A 17034-nucleotide genomic window follows, 5' to 3' on the forward strand; every position below is an offset into this window, starting at 1 on the left:
TCCTTTTCTCTGTGCCCCATGCTACAGAGAATCCTGTGACCGAATCCTGATTGCAGAATATTTTCCACTGGAATGTAATTGTATTTATGGAAATTGTATCTTGAGCAAAACAAACCTTGACTTCATTGTCCTATGTGAGTGAGTCCAGAGAACAATGGATTTTCTCGGTGGAATGTTCTCTCCCCAACCCCCACACTTTGCTACAAAATCTCAAAGAGGAGAGGAAGTGGGAAAGTAATTTTCCCAACAAAGCAGCTCGGCATGTGGGTGGTCAATGATGTTTACCTAAGATGGATTTGTGGCTGGAGAGAAAATTCTTGTTTCCCGAAAGGTGAGTCTCACTGAGTCTGATTACAGAAATAAGTTTTACTGTTTGATGTAGCAAGAAAAAAAAGTAATTTTCTAATTTATCCCTGCCCCATACAAACAAGGCCAGGAAAAATTACATGTTTTCCTGCCACTCTGAGTTCTGCAAGGCAGGAGACTGTATCAATATTGAAATTGCAGATACTGGAACGCTGGAATTGCTTCCTGCCCACGAAAACCAGATTCTGCTGCCTCTCTACTCTCTGCCTACAGTGTGCATAAACAGGGCCCAGAATGGGACTCTGGAAATCAGGAGGTCCTCAGGGCTGCCTCCTTCCCCTCCCTAGAAGGAGGACTGTCTACAGGCAAGGCAGGAGCCGGGTTCTTGCTCATAACTTCCCCCACGCTTTCAAAGTCAAGGCAAAGCCAACGTGGCTGCTTTTTCCCCTCCTCCCCTGAAAATAATTAGATCTACAAAGTTGCTTGTGGTCACAAAGCTTATTCATAAGGAACAAGGTGCTATTCTTTCTTCCACATTCCAGGAACGGCTGTTACACACTTTGGGAACAGGTGCACGCCAATGTGGGCCCCCACCAGCGTCCGTGGGAAGGGTCCCCAGGATCCAAGAAATGGGCTCTTCAGACTGGGAGTTGGGGGGCACAGGAGCTGGACAAGAAGGCAGCTCCCTCTGAATTCTTTCCTTGGGGGAGCCATAGCCTCCCACCTGCCAGCACCATGGGTCTCTCAGCTTTCCTGGGAGGACGGGGGGCCAGCGGGCTGGGCTATGAGGGCTGTTGCTCTCATTGCCAACCCTCAATTGCCCAGGAACGGCAGGTGCTATTGGTGAAGGTGGAGACCCGGGGCACTGTTGTCACTCACGCTAGGGTGGATTGGGAAGTGGACAAGCAAGGGGAAGTGATCACGACAGACAGTGACTATGAGGCTGGCCCCATGTGTTTCGTTACTGTTGAATCAGAGGGACTGAGTCAAGCCACAGGACCTGTCTCAGGGTTCACTGTGTCTCCCGGCCTGTAAAAAGGAAACACAAGTCCTTATGTGGTGTAACACACGTGACGTGGCCAAGCACGGCGCTGGGGCAGAGTAGGCGCTTAACCAACCACAAAGGCAGTGGAATCGGAGCGCTGTGGAGTGCAGTGTCCCAGAGGACAGGGACCTTCCTGGACAAAGCCGGAAAAGTCTTCCATGATGGCAGCTTTTTAATGAGGTTCCGGCACTTTCCACACATCAGTTAATGCTATCCCAGCAGGGAGGATTTTACAGCCTCGTTAATGGGGAAACAGATTCAGAGAAGGTGGGACTCTGACCAGGCACAGAGAGTCAAAGGAAGAGGGTAGGGCTGGGTTCAGAGCGGACACTCAGTTGACTTCAAAATCTGGTGTCTTCCCCCGAGGTAGGTGAAGACGGGGTGTGGACCCCCACGATGCGCATGCTGGACTCAGCGTCACCCCCTGCCCTCTCTGTGACTCTGCACAGATAACAGCTCCACTATGCTGCATTGCCCTTGCTAGCCAAGTAGTGCTCTCACGGTGCTTACACGCATTGATAGATCCCTTTCATCCTGGTCCAAAGGCCAGGGGAAGTGGAGTTCCCACTTTCTTGTATGAGTGAGGAAGCTGAGCCACAATAAGGGTTAACCTGAGTTGCCTATGAATGCAGGAGTCTGTGCCCAGCTCAGGTAGAAATCCGGGCAGTGGCTCTGGACGCCTGCCCTCAGTTACTGCATTGTTTTTAATAGCTGCCCCTACAGGACTGTTGCTGGCTAAAATGATATGATGTCTGAACTCCTTAGAGCGATGCCTCACCCAGAGTAACTCCATAGCATGAGCAATTATTTAGTATTATAGTTGGCACTTCATACCTACAGATTCCATATCCAAAGAGTCAATGAACCTTGGATCAAAAATCATAAATAACAAAGTACACCTACAGAAACGTGTAGACTTTTATTTTTCTCTGGGCCCTATACTCTAAAGAATACAGTAAAACAACTATACAACATTTTCATTGTAGCAGGTGTTTTAAGTGATCTAGAAATGACTTCATGTATATATTAAATGTGTACAGTTCATATGCAAATATTGCGCCATTTTGTAGAAGGGACTTAGCGCCCATGCTCTTTGGTACCTGTAGGGGTCCTTGGAACCATTGCCCAAGGGATTCTAGGGATGAGCGTGTCCCTGCTATCATGGTTGTTGTATATGCAACCACTGTCTCTTAAGAAGTTCAAAACAACTCTGGAAGAGCAAGTTCGGAAAGCCAGCCCTCAGGGTGCTGGGAAGCTGTGATGTGCAAGGCTGAGGGGTGCTTCCAAGAGTCACAGCGGATCCCTTGCTGCGTTTTTCCAACAGTTTTGGAATTCAACAATTTCAAACCATTCCAAGAAAAAAGATAGAAATCCACTCTCAGCCGTTCAGCTGAAGAGAGTGAGGACAGCATCTGGGTTTCTTAAAAAAGCCAAAAAAAAGGCCGGCGCCGCGGCTCACTAGGCTAATCCTCCGCTTTGCGGCGCCGGCACACCGGGTTCTAGTCCCAGTCGGGGTGCCAGATTCTGTCCCGGTTGCCCCTCTTCCAGGCCAGCTCTCTGCTGTGGCCCGGGAGTGCAGTGGAGGATGGCCCAGGTGCTTGGGCCCTGCACCCCATGGGAGACCAGGAGAAGCACCTGGCTCCTGGCTTCGGATCAGCGCGGTGCGCCGGCCGCAGCGCACCGGCCGCAGCGCACCGGCCGCGGCGGCCATTGGAGGGTGAACCAACGGTAAAGGAAGACCTTTCTCTCTGTCTCTCTCTCTCACTGTCCACTCTGCCTGTCAAAAAAAAAAAAAAAAAGCCAAAAAAAAAAGAAGAGAAACAAATAAAAACAACCCAGAAATCTGACTACTCAATTAGAAACAATCCCAATTAAAAGTAAAATGGGTCAGTGTTTAAACACACACACACACACACACACGAAAAAGGCTTGGGTAGCTCTCTACCACTTATTTACAATGGTTTTTTTTGCTTAAAATGTTTTAAATGAAATTAATTCTTCTATCTGCTTAAGAAGTTGAGGAAAATATTAATTTATCATAAAAAGCAGCAGTCCGCTCTCTCCCCCAACCCTAAATTCAATCCACTAAAGAAATCGCCTTTATGGCTCTTGTTACTACGTTGCTGAAACAATATGCTTGTTATAATCTTGCCTATTGCTTTACTAACGACAGACATTATTTACTGATTTCTTATTATAGTATAACAGAGTTTATGTCAATTACGTCATTTTTCACCAAATTTTTAAAATCTAGTTAATCTTGTTAAATTTACATACCGGTTTTAGCTCATCTGTTTTTTCCCAGTGTGACTTTTTTTAAAGTAGACTTTGCTCTTCAGCACATTTTTAGGTTCACAGCAAACAGGAACAGAAGGTACAAAGAGTGCCCTCAAACCGCTTGTCAATCACATGCGCAACATCGCTCCCCATCGACAGCCCCACCTGAGAGGCGCACCTGCTGCCGTGGATGAACCCACGGTGATGCGTCCGTCACCCCAAGTCCTGGTTGACGTTAGGGCTCACCCCTGGTGGAAGTTCTGCGTGTTTCGACAGTACAAGGACAGTACAAGGACACAGATTCTCCTGCCCTGCACATCCTCCCTCTGTCTTCATCCCTCCATCCCTTCAAGCCCCCGGCAGCCACCCATCTTCCTACTGGTTCCATGGTTTTGCCCTTTCCAGAACGTCACAGAGCTGGAATCATCCATTTCGCATTCCTTTCTGATTGGCTTCTTTCTTTGAGTAAGATGTGCTTGAGTTCCCTTCGCGTCTTCTCGTGGTATGAGAGCTCATTTCCTTTCGGTGCTGAATGATACAGCTCAGCATGTTAACTCACTCACCCACTGCTTGCTCCCAAGTTTCGGCAATGAATAAAGCTGCTATCAATGCCAGGTTTTGGTGTAGACTTAGTTTTCGACTCCTTTGGGTAAATAATAAAGGATTTAGTTGCTGGATTGCAGGGTAAGTGAAGGTTTAGTTTTTTTTTTTTAAGATTTATTTATTTGAAAGAGTTACACAGAGAGAGGAGAGGCAGAGAGAGAGAGAGAGAGAGAGAGAGAGAGAGAGATGTCTTCCACTAGCTGGTTCACTCTCCAGATGGCTGCAATGGCCAGAGCTGTGCCAATTGGAAGCCAGGAGCTTCTTCCGGGTCTCCCACGTGGGAGCAGGGCCCCAAGGACTTGGGCCATCTTCTACTGCTTTCCCAGGCCACAGCAGAGAGCTGGATGGGAAGAGAAGCAGCCCGGACTAGAACTGGCGCTCATAAGGGATGCCGGAGCTTCAGGCCAGGGTGTTAACCAGCTGCGCCACAGTGCTGGCCCCAAGGAAGGTTTAGTTTTGTAAGATACTGCCAAACTGTTTTCCAAAGTGGCCGTATCAATTTACCCTCCTACCAGCAACCAATGAGCGTTCCTGTTGCTCCATGTATCTGTCAGCATTTGGTGTTTGCAGTGTTTTGGGTTCTGACTATTCTAATGGATACCCTGTGATATCTCATTCCTTTTAATTTGCGTTCCCCAGATGGTGTAGGTTGTGGAGCACGTCTTAGTATTCTTAGTCGCTAGCTGTATACTTTCCTGATGCGATATCTGGTTTTCAATGTAGTTCATGATTTTCTTACTGTTGGATTTTGAGAGTCTTTATACATGTTGGATATAGCCCTTTTTCTCATGTATATCTGGGTACGTATTTTCTCCCAATAGGAAGCTTGTCCTCTTACAATGGTAGCTGTCTTTCTGAAAAGCAGAGTTTAGTGTAATGAAGTTTAACACATGAATTACTGCTTCATCCCTTTAGTATCGTTTCTAAAAGTCATCACCAAACCCAATATCATTCAAATTTTCTCTTGTGTTCCATTCTAGGAACCTCACAGTTTTGTGTTCTATGTTTAGGTATATGAGCACATATGTGAAACATGCATGTCTGGTTCTTCCTTTCAGTCTTTGGTTTTCCAGTGCCATTTCATGGAAAAGGCCGTATTTCTTCTGCTGCATTACCTTTACTCCTTTGTCATGGGCAACAGACTATGTTAGTGTAGATCTATTTCTAAGGTCTCAATTCTGTTCCATCAACCTGTTTGTTCTTTTTTTTTAAAGATTTATCTATTTAGTTGAAGGTCAGAATTAGAGAGAAAGAGAGAGAGGAAAGAGAGAGAGAGAGGAGAGAGAGAGAGAGAGAGAGAGAGAGAGAGAGAGAATCTCCCGTCAGCTGGTTCACTCCCCAAATGGCTGCAGTATGGCCAGGCTGAGGCCAGGAACCGGGAGCTTCTTCTGAGTCTCCCACACGGTGCAGGGGTCCAAGGACTTGCACCATCTTCTGCTGCTTTCTGCTCCTTTCCCAGAAACATTAGCAGGGAGTTGGGTAGGAAGCAGAGCAGCCAGGACTTGAACCAGTGCCAATATGGAATGCCGGCACTGCAGATGGCCACTTAACCTGCTACACCACAGTGCTGGCCCCTGTTTGTCTGTCCTTTATACAATAATTCACCTTCTTATTGACCATGCTGTATGTGTTAGAGCTGGGTAATATGAGCACTACCTCATTGTTCTCCTTAAATACTGTACTTGTCATTCTGGGTCTTTGCCTCTCCATGTAAGGTTTAGAAAGCATTTGTTGTCATCCACAAAGTAACTTACTCGAATGTTGGTAGGGATTGTGTCGACTCTACAGATCAACCTGAGAAAAACTGACATTTTGAGAAAGCTGTGTCTTCTTATCCATGAACATGGACTATCTCTCCATTAATTTTGTTGTTTTATTTCATTAGATTTTGTGCTCTTCCTTCTTATACCTCAGTATTTCATTTTGGAGGTGCTAATGTAAATGATATTGTGGTCTTCATATCAAACCCCATTGGGCATTGCTGATACATAGGAATGCAACTGGCTTTTGTATATTAACCTTGTATCTCACAGCTTTGCTCTAGTAACTTTTGAGTTCCAGGAATACCAGTGTCATTTTAATTGTATGTGAATCATCCATTTCTTATTCTGCAAATTTTGCTGACTTTTCCCTCCTTGTCCTCTCTCCCTTGGTGCTCCCCCTCTTACTCCTCCTGCGTGGCTATTTTAGCCTCACTTTTATCTCATCCAGGGGGATACCACTGGCTTTCTGTGTTGTCACCTTCCTTGTTTCTTTCTTATTTTCTCCTTGCTTCAGTTTATTACATCAGTAATCTTACATCATTGTAAGATATTTTCTAAAGGCCCTCTTGTTTCCTCGAATACGTAGGTGTGCTGTGTGGTTATCACCCTGATTTGTAACTGAATCCTGGGCCTTATCCTTTTTCCACCAATGTTATCTTCTTTTTACTTCTCACTTGTTTGGCTAGAGTGTGACTTCCAGAAGCTTTCTCATTTGAGGGGTTTGTGACACAAATTTTGAGTTCTTTAATATAAAAACAAAAATAAAAACAAATCAAGAACCATTACTACACCTTCACACATTATTGGATGTTTATGTGGGAGAAAAGTTCTAGATACCAAGTAACTTTCACCAAAAAAGGTGGAATATCTTGTTTTCTGGTCTTGTAGCATTTATGCATAGCTGCCAAAGACTGAAACCAATTTAAATTTCATAATATTACTTCAAAATTCATGGAGAATATATATTATGAAAAAGCTATGCATCAGTTTCAAAAATGTTTTGCATTAAAATAAACTTGCCTTTTAATTCCATTTTTCCACAAACTCAAGTTCCCTCATATTTTTGATAGGTAATGCATTTTATGTTTTTGCTTTGTAATAATTTGAACCTTCTATTTATCAATGTGGTTGTGAAATATACAAGTAGTTATAGAGAGTTTTGCATGGTTGAATTTTAATATTCAAAGAATATTTGGTAAAGGAATAATACCAACTGAGGAAGATGACTTTCTATTTTGTGTAATCCAATTACATCACTTGTGTTGGAGGACTTGGTTAGAGACATAAAAATATGAAAATTAAATTTCAGGTAGCATAAAGAGACAATATGAATGATAACATCAAGATTTTAAGTGTCTGGGAAGATTTTAATACATGAATTATCTCCAACAATTGGCAATGTGAGAGCAAACAGACTGTTTCTGAGATTTGCAAAGCAATTGCATATGCATAGTTCATAATTTTAGTATACCATATCCCTTATCATTTCTAAGGTAATAATATCCAATTCAAACATTTTTAAAACATGTTTTTATTTTTTTATTTACTTTGAGAGGGGGGACAAAAAAAGAAGGAGAGGCAGAGAGAGGGAAAGAGAGAGTGAAAGGCGGGGGAGAGAGGGAGAGAGAGAGAGAAACTCTCATGCATCAGTTTGCTCCCCAAATGCCCATCTGTCTGGGATTGGGTTGGGCCAAAGGTCTAAAGCCAAGGGCTGGGAACTCAACCCTTCCACAAATGCGCCTGAGTGCTCCCCTCTAGGGACGTACAGGAAGCACAGTCCATGCCTTACAGGGGACTGCGTTTAACAGGGAATACACACAGGAGCTGCACAGTGTTCTGCAAGAGCTCAGAGATCAATGGGGGTATGGAAGGGGGTGACCTGGTGCCTGATTGGTGGGCTGAGTACCAGTCCAGGAAGGTTGCCTTGAGTCAGAGATCTTGAATGGAGATGAGAAGAGCAAGCTGGATTTATTTATCTTCTTCTTGGACAGCCTCTGTATAACATTCCTTCCTATGATCTTGGAACTTCAAACCTAGCATTTCACCATTAAAAAAACTGGATTCTCAAAATAGAGTTTTCTCTGACAAAGTGCTGCACACTGGGTGGCTTGTAAACAGCAGAAGTTTGTTTCTCAGGATGTTGAGGTTGGAAGTCTGAGATCGGGCGGGCACGGTCAGGTTCAGGGGAGGGCTGTCTTCCAGGTGATGGCTATCGGCTTTCTGTTGCATCCTTGTGTGGAAGAAAGAGAGCAGGGGCGCTCCTGGGAGTCCCTTTAAAAATACTTTATTCTGGCATTGTGGCATAGTGGGTAAAGCTGCCGCCTTCAGTGCTGGCATCCCATATGTGCACCAGTTCAAGTCCCGGCTGCTCCACTTCCAATCCAGCTCTCTGCTATGGCCTGGGAAAGCAGTAGAAGATGGCCCAAGCCCTTGGGCCCCTGCACCCAGATAGGAGACCTGGAAGAAGCTCCTGGCTCTTGGCTTTGGATAGGCTCAGCTCCGGCCGTTGTGGCCAATTGGGGAGTGAACCAGCCGATGGAAGACCTCTCTCTCTCTCTCTCTTTCTCTCTAACTCTCCTTCCCTTTCTATGTAACAAAAGACATTAATCTCACTCTCGAGGGACTAATTCTCTTGATCCTATTACTCCCCGAAGTCCTACTTCCTAATGTTTCACACTGGGGGACAAGATTTGAACATAAGGAATTTTGCGGTACAATAATACACATGTTCCTTAGCTTATGGTGGAGTTACATCCCAAAAAGCCCATCATAAGTTGTAAATATTGTAAGTCAGCAATTAATTGAATACATCTAACCTACCAAACATCAGGGCTCAGCAACACAGCACACCGTAGAGTATGCTTCAATTATCTTCTGCATCACATGGTTGGTGGGAAGCTTGGTTCCTAGCCACTGCCAGTATCCCTAGATACTATGGAACTGTCTATTGTTAGCCCAGGAAAAGATCAAAACTCACAATGGGAAGTAACCTTTCTGCCAAATGTGTAATTCTTTTAGGTAAATTGAGCTATTGTGAGTTGAGACTGTCTGTCCTATACATTGCATTATTCCCTGTACCTATCAAATCCATGTCCTAGTCACATGCAAGATATAGCCAACCCATCCCAATAGCCCCAAGCATTTTAACTCATTCTAGCATGAAATCCAGTCTGAACAGCCATTGACTCAGAGGTGGGTGAGACTCCAGGTGCCAATCACCCTGAGGCCACCCCTCCCTGGCTGTGAACCGGGGGTTCCAGATTGTGAATGCACTTCTGAAGTGGAATGTTGGGACAGACATAGAATAGACATTTCTGTTCCAAAAGGAAACCCAGGCAAGGAGGGTGGGCCCCAACCAAGTCCAAAACTTGCAAATTAAGCCCAACAGGGCCCAGAGGTTCAAGAATGATGTGGCAGGGCTCCAAGATAATCCTATCTGCAGTCTGTGTCTCTTGAGATGATCAACCGAGTCTGTAGCTGACACCCACACTAACGTCTTTGTCAGGTGAGTGTTCTACCACAAGCTTAGTGTTACCTGGCAAACGCACTTTCTCATTTTCCTAACAGGAACAAGTGGATAATGTCAAGTCTTCAGGTTCTGTTTCATTCTGCTTAACAATTACTTTTCTAATTCAGTTCCCTCTCTTTTCTCCATAAGCAATCAGTAGGAACCACGCTTCTCCATCAACACTTCATTAGGAGACCGCCTCCTCCTTCAAGTTCCTCTTTCACAAAGCACTAGAATCTGAAAGACAATTTGGCCAACTTCTTTGCCACTTTCTAACAAGGATCTCCCTTCCTCCGTGCCCTGAGAGCATTTCCCTCTGAGTTCATCAGGCTGGTCTCTGCCAGCAGGCACCAGCAGGCACCGCCAGCACCCTCCATGGTACTTAGATATTTTCTAAGAAGCTGTCTCTACAGAACCCCCTTTTTCTTCCTGAGCTCTTATCATAATCACCTGTGCAATTCTACTCATGGAAACTTATTTTTTTTAGTAGATGCATCAAAATTCTTCCAGTCTTTACCAGTCACGCAGTTCTGAAGCCAACACACATTTTAGGTGTTTATTACGACTATACCCCCACTTCTAGTATCAATGTCTGCCCTTTTTTGGTCTCACATGACAAAGCACCATAGACTAGGTGGCTTACAAACAACAGAGATGCAACCATCAGAGTTCTAGGAGCTAAAAGTCCAAGATCAAGGTGCTCCCAACGTTCTCACCTTTTATTCTCATTACTTTGGGGGTTAAGGGGTCAACAGGTGAATTTAGAGGGAACAAAACACCCCGTCCATTACAGAGATGGGGCTTTGCTTAACATGGAGGAAATAATGAAATTCCTCTGCAAAAATGATCTTTCGCTTTCTGAGAGAAAAGTCAGGAGAGGCCTAAGCATCAGCTCAAGGCAGCACTGACGGCTGGGGCCAGGACCTTTGGAAAAGAAAAATTTGAAAGTGAATCCAGGTGTCTGGGAAGGAAAAGCCAAGAAGACTTTGCCAATGTCTTTTTTCAGTTGTTAGTTTTTTGTTTTATTTTTTAAAGCTTTATTTATTTATTTGAAAGGCAGAGTTACAGAGATGCACAGGCAGAGAGAGAGAGAGAGAGAGAGAGAGGTCTTCCATCTGCTACTTCACTTCGCAATTGGCCGCAATGGCTGGAGCTGAGCCTATCCGAAGCCAGGAGCCAGGAGCTTCCTCCAGGTGTCCCTTATGGGTCCAGAGGCCCAAGCACTTGGGCCTTTTTCTACTGCTTTCCCAGGCCCTAGCAGTGAGCTGGATTGGAAGTGGAGCAGCCGGGACATGAACCAGTGCCCATACGGGATGCTGGCACTGCAGGTGGTGGCTTTACCTGCTACACCACAGCGCTGGCCTGACATTGCCAGTGTTGAAGCTGGAGAGGAGGAGCTGGGCTGAGTTTTGGTCTTCATTGTAGGAATCCAGGGAAGGCGTTGCAAGCCTGGAGAAGGGAGAGGGCTCAGCCGTCCGCAGCCGGGGCAGGTGAGGAGCAGGTTTCACCATCACTCGGTGACTGTGGGCAAAGCCGTTCAAAGGGACCTGGGTGGGTGCGGAGACTCATGAGTGCCTTCCCTGTATCACAGAAGATGGCAGCCTGACGGGTGTGGAGCGAAACAGGGAATGTGAGAGCCACCGTGCTGTGCAAGCCACAGGGCCTTGTGGTTGTCTCAATATGAGGATTTGCAGTCAAGGGCAAGGCTCACGTTTATGGCTCACAGTTCTGGGGGGATTTGCGGTGCCATGCACTGGGATTGAGACCACGGAGCCAGATATCACTTCATGCCCACGAGGATGGCTATAGCACCCAAAAAGATGACAGTACGTGGTGGGTAGAACGTGGAGAAATTACAACCATCTCACACTGATGGAAGGGTTGTAAAAAGATACGGCACTTTGGAAAAGTCTGGAAATCCCTTGTGGTGCCGTATACTGAGACTGAGAACACAGAGCCGGACAAGGGCTGAGGGAAAGACAGCAAATTGAACGAGTTAGCAGCACAGATCAACCTGCTTGGGAAAATATGACAAAGCTATACCAAGGAAGCAAGTTCCCACCAGGCCTTGAGCATTGCTGGTAAAAAGATTTAGCTGTTTATTTGAAAGGCAAAGTTACAGAGAGAGGGAGAGGGAAGCCGAGATTGGTGGAGATGTGGGGGAGACAGAGAGAGAGGTCTTCCATCTGCTGGTTCACTCCCCAAATGGCCACAGCAGCCAGGTCTGACCCAGGCTGGAGCCAGGAGCTGGGACTCCATCCGGGTCTCCCACGTGAGTGGCAGAGCCCCAGGCACTCGGGCCCTCCCCCCTGGTTTTCCCAGGGCATCAGCAGGACGCTGGATCAGAAGTGGAGCCGTCAGGACCCCAGCTCTCGCTCTTGTGGGATGCCAGTGCTGCAGCAGCGCTTAGCTTGCTGTGCCACCACGCTGGCCCCGGCCGCGTGTATTTTTGAGGAGTCAGAGTTGGGCGTTGTGGGAAGATAGCGAGGGATGCGATGTTCCCAACAGACAAGGCTCCGGGAGCTGTCACAAGGGGCTCTTGGAATTTTTGTCCTTTGTTAATTTATGAAACTTTGTACTGAATTTTACCAAACAGACAGAAAGTGCACAATTCTCAGAATTCTACCGAGTTTATGAAGCACGTCATCCATCTCCTTAGGAAAGGTGTCCACTTGGTAGAAGAAATCTCCATCGGGTTCTGTCTACTCGTTCTGTTCAAAGTTACACCCGATTCCTAGGAGTACCTTGTGGTCCGTGTGCTTGCGAGACACAAAGGCGTTGTCATTGTGAGAGTGAGAGGGTGACCACGTGGTGCTGTGGCAGCTGTGGAGTGGCCGCTGTGGCCTCTACTGCAGAGAAAGGAGCCACGAGAGGGGGAGAGTGGTGGGGGCGTCACTGCCTGCCTCCCCGCGCTGTGCTGCTGGGGTTCATGCCCAGGAGCAGTTCCGGGCGGCACAGCGGGAGTTCCGTGTCAGAAATACTAAGTTCTGGGTGTTAACCCCCAATCTGTGGAAATACAGACAGCAAAAGAATGGGAGAATGTGACAAAATCAAGAGAGAGAGAGTGAGAGAGAGAGAGAGGGAGAGAGGGAGGGAGAAAGAGAGAGGGAGGGGAGAGAGGGAGGGAGGGAGTGAGAGAGAGAGAGGGAGAGAGGGAGAGAGAGAGGGAGAGAAGGAGAGAGGGAGGGAGGGAGAGAGAGAGGGATAGAGAGAGGCAGAGAGAGCGAGGGAGGGAGAGAGAGCGAGGGAGGGAGAGAGAGAGCGAGGGAGGGAGGGAGAGAGAGGGAGGGAGGGAGAGAGAGCGAGGGAGGGAGAGAGAGAGCGAGGGAGGGAGGGAGAGAGAGAGGGAGAGAGGGTTGGAGGGAGAGAGTGAGAGGGAGAGAGAGGGAGGGAGGGAGGGGGAAGAAAGGGAGGGAGGGAGGAAGGGAGGGAAAGAGGGAGGGAGGGAGAGAGGGAGAGAGGGTTGGAGGGAGAGAGTGAGAGGGAGAGAGAAGGAGGGAGGGAGGGGGAAGAAAGGGAGGGAGGGAGGAAGGGAGGGAAAGAGGGAGGGAGGGAGAGAGGGAGAGAGGGTTGGAGGGAGAGAGGGTTGGAGGGAGAGAGTGAGAGGGAGAGAGAGGGAGGGAGGGAGGGGGAAGAGAGGGAGGGAGGGAGGAAGGGAGGGAAGGAGAGAGAGGGAGGGAGGGAGGGGGAAGGGAGGGAGGGAGGAAGGGAGGGAGAGAGAGGGAGGGAGGGAGGGAGAGAGAGGGACAGAGAGGGAGGGAGGGAGAGAGGGAGGGAGGGAAGGAGAGAGAGAGGGAGATAGAGAGGCAGAGGGAGAGAGAGAGGCAGAGAGAGAGAGGGAGGGAGGGAGGGAGAGAGAGCAAGGGAGGGAGGGAGAGAGAGGGGGAGGGAGAGAGACAGAGAGGGAGGGAGGGGGATAGAGAGAGAGGGAGGGGGAGAGAGAGAGAGGGAGAGAGAAGGGGGGAGGGAGGGAGAGAGGGACAGAGGGAGGGAGGGGGAGAGAGAGGGAGGGAGGGAGAGAGAGGGAGGGAGGGAGGAAGGGAGAGAGGGAGAGAAGGAGAGAGAGAGGGAGGGAGAGAGGGAGAGCAAGGGAGGGAGGGAGGGAGGGAGGGAGAGACTCCCATCCACTTGTTCACTCCTCAGGTGCTGCAGTGGCCAGTGCTGGACTTAGGCCAGAGCTGGGAGCTGGGGGCTAATTCTCGGCATCCCATGTGGGTAGAGGAACCCAAGCACTTGAACCCTCACTGCTGCCTCCTATGGGCTACAATGACAAGAAGTTGGAGTCAGGAGCTGGGGCTGGAAACTGAACCCAAGACCTCCAACGTGGGACACAGGTGTCTAAATTCAGGTGAGTGAGCATTCTCACCACTTGGCTAAATCATGTCTGTTCCTCTTTTTCTGATTTTAACTCAGAAAGGAATGCAAGTAACGAGAGTGCTTACTGCATAGTCAAAATTGTGGTTCTCGAGCAAGAAGCTGACCGAAGTTGGGGAGGGCTTGGGTATTGCCATTTTTGAGAGCACCGTTGAAGCCACAGGTAGGGACAGGGGGGTCCAGGGGTGGTGGGAGAGCAGGAGGGAGGTGGGCGTGTGAAGGCTGAGGAGTGAGAGCTGCGGGCAGGGATTCCCAGCTGCACCCCTGCGGCGGCTGCTGCCCCGCACCCCTCGGCCCCAGGTTGGGTAGGTGGAGGAGGGCTGGGGAGCGAGTGGGCTGTGACGCAGAGAGGGTTAAAAGCCAGAGTGCTTTCCAGATGTCGACAGCCGGGTGCAGACAATTAGGAGGTTGTCTTTTTTCCTCTCTCCCAGGACCCCTAACACAAACTGTCTGAACCACAACAGTCAAGTCTGACCGTATCAAATAAGTAAGGCAGAGAGAGACCCCGTGAAATAGCTGTGGTTAGTGGCTGCTGGGGCTGGGCTGGGGTATGTGGCGTTGGGGGGGTGGGGGAGGTGGCTCCAGAGAGAGAGACTTGCTTTTAATCAATGTGCTAATCCAGGACATAAGGTGTCCTTTCTCTTCCCTGCTCACTTCATTTCCTAGGGCCCAGGCCTCTCCCAGTCCCCCCTCACTGATTCAATGGAAATTTGGTCCGGTTCTTCTTTCTCTCTTTTTTTTAATATAGATACATTAAAAAACAGACACTGATCTTCAAAGAAGCCTGCAATTTCCCTGGCGACGGAATGTTTATAGCCACAATTTGTTTGGTTCTGATAAAATGCACATGCCCCATTCTTCCATTGGACTCTGCTTCCCAATCCAGACTTTCTGCATGGGCTTGTCCCCTGTCCCACCAGGAAGGCGCAGAGTGGGAGAGGGAGGCAGGGACTGAGACGGGGGAGACAAAGAGGGTGTGCCCTGCCCAGAGCTGGAGCCGGTCTTACCTGGGGTGTTTTGTACTTGACTTCCTGGGGTCCAGAGGTCATGGGATGTGGCAGGAGGGGGCCCGGCCCTGGGGTTCTGCAGAATCGCGGCCCAGTGGGGCACTTCAGATCCTCTGTGCACTGTGTCAAGAGCCATACTAACCTTTGCAGATCCGGTCGAGTGCAGTTAAAATCTCCCCAGCCCCTTCAGGGAGGTTGTGGGGTGGAGGTAGGAGGGTCCTACAACCAAGGCAACATGGACTCGGTGTGAGCTCAGCCGCTCTCTTGCTGGGGAGACCTTGATGGAAACTTCTTTCAGTTGGTTTTCCCCACCTGAGAACCAGAGGCGTCTCTGTCGCAGAGTCATGTGAGGCTAAACATATGGGAGCGAGGCCAGCCAGACCGAGCGAGGTGCCTGGGAGAGAGCAGAGGCGAGGGCTCCACCAAGCACAGGGAACCCAGAGCCAACTTCCAGGCAGGGGGGCCTCGGAGTGGCAGCCTGGGGGAGGAGACGGTGGGATGACTGAGGCCTTCAGGGAAGAAAGGAGCAGCAGGAAGTGCGGCTGGCAGAGAGCAGCCAGGCTGTGAGCGCGCCTCAGGCCTTGGAGCGCCACTGGCAGGCACTGAGGGGCCTCGGGATGCAGAGTAGAGGGCCTGGCGCCTTTGGGTTGTACTGTAGTGGGTCGGCGTCAGGGCGTAGTGGGGAAAGCCACCGCCTGGGAAACAGGCATCCCATATGGGTGCTGGTTCAAGTCCCGGCTGCTCCACTTCTGATCCAGCTCCCTGCTAGTGAGTCTGGGAAAGCAGTAGAAGATGGCCCAAGTGCTTGGACCAGTGCATGCACATGGGAGACCTGGGAGAAGCTCCTGACCCCTGGATTCGGTCTGGCCCAGCCAAGGACATTGTGGCCACTTAGAGAGTGAACCAGTGGTTGGAACATCTCTCTCTCTCTCCTTCTGTCTCTGTAACTCTGACTTTCAAATAAATAGATTTTTTAAAAATATTGTACTGTAGAAAAATGGGCATTAGCGATGCAGTGGATCAGCTGCACGAAGAAGAAGGAAGCGTGTTAGAAGTGCAAGGCAGCAGGGCCGGCACTGTGGCGCAGTAGGTTAATCCTCCGCTTGTGGCACTAGCCTCCCATATGGGCACCAGTTCTAGACCCTGCTACTCCACTTCTGATCCAGCTCTCTGCTGTGGCCTGAGAAAACAGTAGAGGATAGCCTGAGTCCTTGGGCCCCTGCACCTGCACGGGAGACCTGGAGGAAGCTCCTGGCTCTTGGGTTTGGATTGGCATAGCTCTGGCTGTAACAGCCATTTGGGGAGTGAACCAGTGGAAGGGAGACCTCTCTCTCTGTCTCTCCCTCTCACTGTCTGTAACTCAAATAAAAAAAAATACTCAAAACACGAAATGTAAGGCAGAGTGGCTCTCAGCGCCTCACAGGCACTACTGCCACCGTGGCCCCGGTGAGGGGCGTCCAGGCCGCAGGAGTGACCGCTCCGGGTTCAGATGGTAGCTCTGCCATGTACCAGTCGTGAAGCCAAGAACAAGTTACTTAGACTCCCTGTGCCTCGGTGATCCTATCTGCAAAATGGAGGTGGTAACAGTGTTTTTTCCCAAGGGGAAACCTGTGAGGATTAAATGAGGTCTAAATCCACTACTTCCTGGTAGACACTGGGAAGAGTGAGCAAACCCAAACCGTGCACCCCACAAACGCTAGGGATTCCTATTCACCGACATGTCAAGTCCTCTCGCCCTCTCCAACAAGTGCTGTCTGAATCTTCTTCCACCTAACCCTGACACTTATTAGGAAAGACAACGACGTCCCCATTGCTTTCTTTCCCTATAAAAATTAAAGTCCCTTGAGTAATTACCCGCATGATTGACTGCCACTCAGGGGAGTGGGACATAAAGTTCAGATTGCTTCCAGCGCTGTGGCTTTGACTCTTGCCTGCCGACAGAGAGCTCAGGACTGGGACTTCGTGTGTGTGTGTGTGTGTGTGTGTAGGGGTTGTATATCAAATGGCTAATGGAGGGATTGTTGATGGAGAGGCCTGGTTTAATGCTTTGCACAGAGAGTCTCTGGGTCACCATCTGTGGTGTTTCTAAGGGGGGGGGTGCGTACGTGGGGGCGTAATCTGTCTGATTGGCTCTGGCCGGGGTTAGGGGTC

The 17034-nt window shown here is 48.9% G+C and overlaps 1 long non-coding RNA gene across 1 annotated transcript; it reads left to right on the forward strand.

Annotated features, from left to right (window-relative positions):
* Positions 1 to 10931: 10931 nt before the first annotated feature.
* LOC138847287 (uncharacterized) lies at positions 10932 to 14732 on the forward strand. Its single transcript, XR_011385050.1, has 3 exons — positions 10932 to 10992; positions 13646 to 14039; positions 14308 to 14732. It is a non-coding gene; the product is annotated as an uncharacterized lncRNA (long non-coding RNA).
* The last annotated feature ends 2302 nt before the right edge of the window (positions 14733 to 17034 follow it).

This window comes from Oryctolagus cuniculus, chromosome 20 (assembly GCF_964237555.1).
Source record: "Oryctolagus cuniculus chromosome 20, mOryCun1.1, whole genome shotgun sequence".
Taxonomy (NCBI): domain Eukaryota; kingdom Metazoa; phylum Chordata; class Mammalia; order Lagomorpha; family Leporidae; genus Oryctolagus; species Oryctolagus cuniculus.